The following is a 10000-nucleotide window of genomic DNA, read 5'->3' as shown; positions in this document are numbered from 1 at the left end:
CTAGATACTATGGTACTAAAATATTTTACGATCTCATCCTGGAATATCCAAGGTCTGAGGTCATCTGCCTTTGGTCTAAAGAGGAACCTGGAATTCATCAAATAAATCAGAAATACAGACATTATCATCCTGCAAGAAACCTGGTATAGAGGAGATGGACCCACTGGTTGCCCTCTAGGTTACAGAGAGCTGGTAGTCCCATCCACCACACTACCAGGTGGGTGGTATAGAGGAGATGGACCCACTGGTTGTCCTCTAGGTTACAGAGAGCTGGTAGTCCCATCCACCACACTACCAGGTGGGTGGTATAGAGGAGATGAACCCACTGGTTGCCCTCTAGGTTACAGAGAGCTGGTCGTCCCATCCACCACACTACCAGGTGGGTGGTATAGAGGAGATGGACCCACTGGTTACCCTCTAGGTTACAGAGAGCTGGTAGTCCCATCCACCACACTACCAGGTGGGTGGTATAGAGGAGACAGACACACTGGTTGCCCTCTAGGTTACAGAGAGCTGGTAGTCCCATCCACCACACTACCAGGTTGGTGGTATAGAGGAGATGGACCCACTGGTTGTCCTCTAGGTTACAGAGAGCTGGTAGTCCCATCCACCACACTACCAGGTGGGTGGTATAGAGGAGACAGACACACTGGTTGCCCTCTAGGTTACAGAGAGCTGGTAGTCCCATCCACCAAACTACCAGGTGGGTGGTATAGAGGAGATGTATCCACTGGTTGTCCTCTAGGTTACAGAGAGCTGGTAGTCCCATCCACCACACTACCAGGTGGGTGGTATAGAGGAGATGGACCCACTGGTTGTCTTCTAGGTTACAGAGAGCTGGTAGTCCCATCCACCCAACTACCAGGTATGAAACAGGGAAGAGACTCAGGGGGTATGCTAATTTGGTATAAAGCAGACCTAACCCACTATTAAATTTGTCAAAAAAGGTACATTTTACATCTGGCTTGAAATGAATAAGGAAATTATCTCAACAGAGAAAAATGTCCTCATTCGTACTGTCTATATCCCCCCCACTAGAATCCCCATACTTTAACGATGACAGCTTCTCCATCCTAGAGGGGGAGATCAACCCTTTCCAGGCCCAGGGACTGTTGGAGATTTTCCAGTCATCGGGTGATTTTCAGTAACCTATACTGTTCTCTTTGAAGTAGAAATAATGATCAATATAAGCTATATATATTAGACATGTGTCAGCAGAATGAAGGCTAAACCTAAGTGAGTGTTCGTTATGGGATTTTTAGGAATAATGACTCAATTATGCATACATTTAACGTAGAACTATAACTATCAGAATACTACCCTGTAACTGTATGAATCTTATTATAATCATAACACTAAATAATGTGACGTAGTTTTAGCCAAGAATTAGAACAAGGACTTTCTGTTCCTTGTTAGAAACGAATGGAGCCATCGTCAGACCAGCTGGAATATTGTGTTCCTTACAGGACATTCTGTCCCCACCCAGGGAGGGGAGAGACCTTGGGCTAGCAGTAGATTATTTAACAGGTGGCAGACAATGTGGGAAGGCTTGTGAACTATATTGTATCTGAGAGGAGGAGGGACATTTCTGACGAAATGTGAGGTATTTAAAACCAATGTACATGGTATTATGAGCAGAGCTCTCGAGAATAAACGCTATTGGCTAATTTTGGTGGCTGGTCTCTGTCCATTTTATGCAAAATGAGAACCTTACAAATTCTTGAATTGAAATTGATAATTGAATTGGTTGGATCAACATCAAATTGACCATTGGACATGCAGAGAACAGAACGTAAGCAGAATCTGTGAAGATGAGGCAAGGTAAACCAACAAGATGTCTCTGGTACCATATCTGATCCTGTGAAGGCTACAGGACACACATATAAGTTAAGTAAACATTGATAATTTGGATCTGAACTTGTAAAGACCTTTGGACAGGAACATTAGCTAAGGGGTATGCATGTCACGCCACCAATAGAATCTATGCCCCAATATCTGAGCCAATAAGAGAATGGAAACTATGTAACAAAGCTAATGGGGTGATGACATCATTATGTAAAGGTAGAAACTGTATAAAAGCCAAGCGCTAAGAATGAGGAGGCAGTTCTTCCATGGAGGTGCTCGGCTTTGTTGTCCTCTGTAATAATAGTCCATAGGATGCTTTGTTGCGATATAGGAAGCTGATTCTAGATTTCATTTTGGATTGGGAGATGCTTAATGTGAGTCTGAAAGGAGAGTTTACAGTCTAACCAGACTCCTAGGTATTTGTAGCTGTACACATGTTCTAAGTCAGAACCGTCCAGAGTAGTGATGCTGGACTGGCGGGCAGGTGCAGGCAGCGATCGTTGAAACAGCATGCCTTTAGTTTTACTTGCGTTTAAGAGCAGTTGGAGGCCACGGAAGGAGAGTTGTATGGCATTGAAGCTCGTCTGGAGGTTGGTCAACACAGTGTCCAAAGAGGGGCCAGAAGTATAACAGAATGGTGTCGTCTGCGTAGAGGTGGATCAGAGAATCACCAGCAGCCAGAGCAACATCATTGATGTATACAGAGAAGAGAGTCGGCCCGAGGCTTAAACCCTGTGGCACCTCCATAGAGACTTCCAGAGGTCCGGACAACAGACCCTTCGATTTGACACACTGAACTCTATCTGAGAAGTAGCTGGTGAACCAGGCGAGACAGTCATTTGAGAAACCAAGGCTGTTGAGTCTGCCGATAAGAATGTGGTGATTGACAGAGTAAGAAATGAATACGGCTGCACAGTATTGTCTCTTATCGATGGCGGTTATGATATCGTTTAGGACCTTGAGCGTGGCTGAGGTGCACCCATGACCAGCTCGGAAACCAGATTGCATAGCGGAGAAGGTACGGTGCGATTCGAAATAGTCGGTAATCTGTTTGTTAACTTGGCTTTCGAAGACCTTAGAAAGACAGAGTAGGATAGATATAGATCTGTAGCAGTCTGGGTCTAGAGTTTCTCTCCCCCTTTGAAGAGGTGGATGACCGCGGCAGCTTTCCAATCTTTGGGAATCTCAGACGATACAAAAGAGAGGTTGAACGGGCTAGTAATAGGGGTTGCAACAATTTCGGTAGATAATTTTAGAAAGAGAGGGTCCAGATTGTCTAGCCCAGCTGATTTGTAGGGGTCCAGATTTTGCAGCTCTTTCAGAACATCAGCTATCTGGATTTGGGTGAAGGAGAAGTGGGGAGGCTTGGGCGAGTTGCTGTGGGGTGCAGGGCTGTTGACCGGGGTAGGAGTAGCCAGGTGGAAAGCATGGCCAGCCATAGAGAAATGCTTATTTAAATTCTCATTATCGTAGATTTATTGGTGGTGACAGTGTTTCCTATCCTCAGAGCAGTGGGCAGCTGGGAGGAGGTGCTCTTATTCTCCATGTACTTTACAATGTCCCAGAACTTTTTGAGTTTGTGCTACAGGATGCAAATTTCTGTTTGAAAAAGCTAGCCTAGGCTTTTCTAACTGCCTGTGTATATTGGTTCCTAACTTCCCTGAAAAGTTGCATATCACGGGGGCTATTCGATGCTAATGCAGTACGACACAGGATGTTTTTGTTTTGGTTAACGGTAGTCAGGTCTGGGGAGAACCAAGGGCTATATCTGTTCCTGTTTCTACATTTTTTGAATGGCGCATGCTTATTTAAGATGGTGAGGAAAGCACTTTTAAAGAATAACCAGGCATCTTCTACTGACGGGATGAGGTCAATATCCTTCCAGGATACCCGGGCCAGGTCGAATAGAAAGGCCTGCTCGCTGAAGTGTTTCAGGGAGCGTTTGACAGTGATGAGGGGGTGGTCATTTGACCGTAGACCCATTACGGATGCAGGCAATGAGGCAGTGATCGCTGAGATCTTGGTTGAAGACAGCAGAGGTGTATTTGGATGGCAATTTGGTTAGGATGATATCTGTGAGGGTGCCCGTGTTTATGGATTTGGGGTTGTACCTGGTAGGTTCATTGATAATTTGTGTGAGATTGAAGATAGATTTGGGGCAATCAATTCACATATGGTGTCCAGGGCTGGGGGCAGAAGGTCGTCTATAGCAAGTGGAAACGGTGAGAGATGTTTCTGGATTTTTAAAAGTAGAAGCTTGAATTGTTTAGGTACAGACATGGATAGCATGACAGAACTCTGCAGTAGATTGCAACTCCACCCCCTTTGGCAGTTCTATCTTGTCGGAAAATGTTATAGTTAGGGATGGAAATTTCAGGGTTTTTGGTTAATTTCTTAAGTCAGGATTCAGACACGGCTAAGACATCCGCGTTGGCAGAGTGTGCTAAAGCAGTGAGTAAAACAAACTTAGGGAGGAGTCTTCTAATGTTAACATGCATGAAACCAAGGCTTTTACGGTTACAGAAGTCAACAAATGAGAGCGCCTGGGGAATGGGAGTGGAGCTAGGCACTGCAGGGCCTGGATTCACCTCTACAATCGCCAGAGGAACATAGGAGGAGTAGGATAAGGGTACGGCTAAAGGCTAAAAGAACTGGACGTCTAGTGCGTTCAGAACAGAGAGTAAAAGGAGCAGATTTCTGGAAGCAATAGAATAGATTCAAGGCATAATGTACAGACAAAGATATGGTAGGATGTGAATACAGTGGAGGTAAACCTAGGCATTGAGTAACAATGAGAGAGATATTGTCTGTAGAAACATAATTTAAACCAGATGATGTCACCGCATGTGTAGGAGGTGGAACTAAAGGGTTAGCTAAGGTATATTGAGCAAGAGGCTCTACAGTGAAATAAGGCAATGATTACTAACCATAACAGCAATGGACAAGGCATATTGACGTTAGGGAGAGGCATTTCATTTAATTATTGCACTTTCCGTCTGTAAGCTGTTACTGTCTTAACGACCGTTCCACAGCTGCATGTTCATTCATTGTTTATGGTTCTTGAACAAGCATGGAAAACAGTGTTTATAAATCCCTTTACAATGAAGATCTGTGAAGTTATTTGGATATTTATTTTTATTTTTTCCCTTTTGTACTTTAACTATTTGCACATGTCTATAACCCTGTACATAACCCATAATATGACAATTGAAATGTGTCTATTGCTTTGAAACATGTGACTGTAATGTTTACTGTTCATTTTTATTGTTTATTTCACTTTTGTTTATTAGCTACTTCACCTTGCTTTGGCAATGTTAACACATGTTTCCAATGCCAATAAAGCACTTGAAAGAGAGAGAGAGAGAGAGAGAGAGAGACGGAGGAGAGAGAGAGAGGAGAGAGAGAGAGAGAGAGAAGAGAGAGGAGAGAGAGAAGAGAGAGAGAGAAGGAGAGAGAGAGAGAGAGAGGAGAGAGAGAAGAGAGAAGGTAGAGGAGAGAGAGAGTAGAGTTGAGAGAGAGAGAGAGAGAGAAGATAAGAGGTAGAGAGAGAGAGAGAGAGAGAGAGAGAGAGGGAGAGAGAGAGAGAGAGAGAGAGAGGGAGATGAGAGAGAGAGAGTAGAGAGAGAGAGAGCGATGTGAAGAGAGAAGAGAGGAGGTAGAGAGAGAGAGAGAGAGAGAGAGAGAGGTAGAGAGAGAAGAGAGAGAGAGAGAGAGAGAGGAGAGAGGGAGAGAGATGGAGGGAGAGAGAGAGAGAATAGAGAGAGAGGAGGAGATATAGAGAGAGAGGGGAGAGATAGATATAGAGGATTAGAGAGAGAGAGAGAGAGAGAGATAGGGAGAGAGAGAGAGACGAGAGGAGAGAGGGAAGAGAGAGAGAGAGAAGGGAGAGAGAGGAGAGAGAGAGAGAGAGAGAGAGAGGGAGAGAGAGAGAGAGGTAGAGTAGAGAGAGAGAGAGCAGAGAGAGAGAGAGAGTAGGTGGTGAAGGGAGATTAAATGTACTTACGTAAGACAGCCCTGAGATGATCTCCTTCTCTGGTGTTTGGTAAACATTCATTGTGTCTGAGGGATAAAGAACAGACAGAAAATAACCCTGTAATCAAATGGCTGTACAGAGGGTTAGGGTTATACCCCCCACCAGAGGGTCAGGGTTATACCCCCACCAGAGGGTCAGGGTTATACTCCCCACCAGAGGGTCAGGGTTTATACCCCCCCCACCAGAGGGTCAGGGTTATACCCCCCCCCCACCAGAGGGTCAGGGTTATACCCCCCACCAGAGGGTCAGGGTTATACTCCCCACCAGAGGGTCAGGGTTATACCCCCCCACCAGAGGGTCAGGGTTATACCCCCCCACCAGAGGGTCAGGGTTATACCCCCCCCCACCAGAGGGTTAGGGTTATACCCCCCCCCACCCCCCCACCAGAGGGTTAGGTATTATACCCCCCACCAGAGGGTAACACTAACATGACATGTTATATTACCCCCCACCAGAGGGTTAGGGTTATACCCCCCCACCAGAGGTTCACACTCCCATGGCATGTTACCCCCCACCAGAGGTAACCACTCCCATGACATATTAACCCCCCCACACCAGAGGTAACACTCCCATGGCATGTTTACCCCCCACCAGAGGTAAACACTCCCATGACATATTAACCCCCCCACACCAGAGGTAACACTCCCATGACATGTTATATCCCCCACAGAGGTAAAACTCCCATGGCATGTTACCCCCCCAAGAGAGGTAACACTCCAATGACATGTTATCCCCCCCCCCCCCCAACAGAGGTAACAACATGTTATACCCCCCCCACCAGAGGTAACACTCCCATGACATGTTACCCCCCCAAGGAGAGGTAACACTCCCATGACATGTTATCCCCCCACCAGAGTACCACTCCATACATGTTACCCCCCCACACAGAGGTAACACTCCCATGACATGTTACCCCCCCCACCAGAGGGTACCACTCCCATGACATGTTACCCCCCCACCCAGAGGTAACACTCCCATGACATGTTACCCCCCACCAGAGGTAACACTCCCATGACATGTTACCCCCCACCAGAGGTAACACTCCCATGACATGTTCCCCCCACCAGAGGAAACACTCCCATGACATGTACCCCCACCAGAGGTAACACTCCCATGACATGTACCACCCCCCCCCCCCCCCACCAGAGGTAACACTCCCATGACATGTTACCCCCCACCAGAGGAAAACACTCCCATGACATGTTACCCCCCACCCAGAGGTAACACTCCTGACATGTTACCACCCCCCCCCCACCAGAGGTAACACTCCCATGACATGTACCCCCCCAGCAAAGGTAACACTCCCATGACATGTTACCCCCCCAAGAGAGGTAACACTCCATGACATATTATCCCCCCCCCACCAGAGGGAACACTCCCATGACATGTTACCCCCCCCACCAGAGGTAAACACTCCCATGACATGTCCCCCCCCCACCAGAGGTAACACTCCCATGACATGTTACCCCCCCCCACCAGAGGTAACACTCCCATGTCATGTTACCCCCCCCCCACCAGAGGTACCACTCCCATGACATGTTACCCCCCCCCCTCCACCAGAGGTAACACTCCATGACATGTCCCCTCCCCCCCACCAGAGGTAACACTCCCATGACATGTTACCCCCCCCCCCCACCAGAGGTACACTCCCAAGACATGTTACCCCCCCCCCACCAGAGGTAACACTCCCATGACATGTTACCCCCCCCCACCAGAGGTACCACTCCCATGACATGTTACCCCCCACCAGAGGTAACACTCCCGTGACATGTACCCCCCCACCAGAGGAAACACTCCATGACATGTTACCCCCACCAGAGGTAACACTCAGATGACATGTTACCACCCCCCACCAGAGGTAACACTCCCATGACATGTTACCCCCCAGCAAAGGTAACACTCCATGACATGTTACCCCCACCAGAGGTAACACTCCCATGACATGTTACCCCCCACCAGAGGAAACACTCCCATGACATGTTACCCCCCACCAGAGGTAACACTCCCATGACATGTTACCACCTCCCCCACCAGAGGTAACACTCCCATGACATATTAACCCCCCACACCAGAGGTACACTCCATGACAGTTATATCCCCCACCAGAGGTAAAACTCCCATGACATGTTACCCCCCAAGAGAGGTAACACTCCCATGACATGTTATCCCCCCCCCCACCAGAGGTAACAACATGTTATACCCCCCACCAGAGTAACACTCCCATGACATGTTACCCCCCAAGAGAGGTAACACTCCATGACATGTTATCCCCCCCACCAGAGGTACCACTCCCATGACATGTTACCCCCCCCCACCAGAGGTAACACTCCCATGACATGTTACCCCCCCCACCAGAGGTACCATCCCATGACATGTTACCCCCCCACCAGAGGTAACACTCCCATGACATGTTACCCCCCACCAGAGGTAACACTCCCATGACATGTTACCCCCCACCAGAGTAACACTCCCATGACATGTTACCCCCCCACCAGAGGAAACACTCCCATGACATGTTACCCCCCCACCAGAGGTAACACTCCCATGACATGTTACCACCCCCCCCCCCACCAGAGGTAACACTCCCATGACATGTTACCCCCCCAGCAAAGGTAACACTCCCATGACATGTTACCCCCCACCAGAGGTAACACTCACATGACATGTTACCCCCCACCAGAGGGAAACACTCCCATGACATGTTACCCCCCACCAGAGGTAACACTCCCATGACATGTTACCCACCCCCCCCCCCCACCAGAGGTAACACTCCCATGACATGTACCCCCCAGCAAAGGTAACACTCCCATGACATGTTACCCCCCCAAGAGAGGTAACACTCCCATGACATATTATCCCCCCCCCCACCAGAGGTAACACTCCCATTACATGTCCCCCCCCCACCAGAGGTAACACTCCCATGACATGTTACCCCCCCCACCAGAGGTAACACTCCCATGTCATGTTACCCCCCCCCCCCACCAGAGGTACCACTCCCATGACATGTTACCCCCCCCCCCCTCCACCAGAGGTAACACTCCCATGACATGTCCCCCCCCCCACCAGAGGTAACACTCCCATGACATGTCCCCCTCCCACCAGAGGTAACACTCCCATGACATGTTACCTCCCCCCCCACCAGAGGGTAACACTCCCAAGACATGTTACCCCCCCCCCCACCAGAGGTAACACTCCCATGACATGTTACCCCCCCCACCAGAGGTACCACTCCCATGACATGTTACCCCCCCACCAGAGGTAACACTCCCATGACATGTTACCCCCCCACCAGAGGAAACACTCCCATGACATGTTACCCCCACCAGAGGTAACACTCCCATGACATGTTACCACCCCCCCACCAGAGGTAACACTCCCATGACATGTTACCCCCCAGCAAAGGTAACACTCCCATGACATGTTACCCCCCACCAGAGGTAACACTCCCATGACATGTTACCACCCCCCCCACCAGAGGTACCACTCCCATGACATGTTACCCCCCCACCAGAGGTAACAGTCCCATGACATGTTACCCCCCACCAGAGGTAACACTCCCATGACATGTTACCCCCCACCAGAGGTAACACTCCCATGACATGTTACCCACCCACCGGAGGAAACACTCCCATGACATGTTACCGCCCACCAGAGGTAACACTCCCATGACATGTTACCACCCCCCCCCCCCCCCCACCAGAGGGTAACACTCCCATGACATGTTACCCCCCCAGCAAAGGTAACACTCCCATGACATGTTACCCCCCCCCCCCCCCCACCAGAGGTAACACTCCCGTGACATGTTACCCCCCCACCAGAGGTAACACTCCCATGACATGTTACCCCCCCACCAGAGGTAACACTCCCATGACATATTACCCCCCCCCCCCCCACCAGAGGTAACACTCCCATGACATGTTACCCCCCCACCAGAGGTAACACTCCCATGACATGTTACCCCCCCAAGAGAGGTAACACTCCCATGACATATTACCCCCCCCCCCACCAGAGGGAACACTCCCATGACATGTTATCCCCCCCCCCACCAGAGGTAACACTCCCGTGACATGTTACCCCCCCCCCACCAGAGGTAACACTCCCATGACCTGTTACCCCACACCA

General features: G+C 49.3%; 1 pseudogene; it reads right to left on the bottom strand.

The window, feature by feature from the left end:
- LOC116371862 (multidrug resistance-associated protein 9-like) overlaps positions 1 to 10000 on the bottom strand; it is a 96598-nt pseudogene that overhangs the window by 45335 nt on the left and 41263 nt on the right.

The sequence above is a fragment of the Oncorhynchus kisutch genome, unplaced genomic scaffold (assembly GCF_002021735.2).
Source record: "Oncorhynchus kisutch isolate 150728-3 unplaced genomic scaffold, Okis_V2 scaffold3788, whole genome shotgun sequence".
Taxonomy (NCBI): domain Eukaryota; kingdom Metazoa; phylum Chordata; class Actinopteri; order Salmoniformes; family Salmonidae; genus Oncorhynchus; species Oncorhynchus kisutch.
The sequence above is the reverse complement of the archived record's forward strand: the minus strand, read 5'-3'. Positions and strand labels throughout refer to the sequence as shown.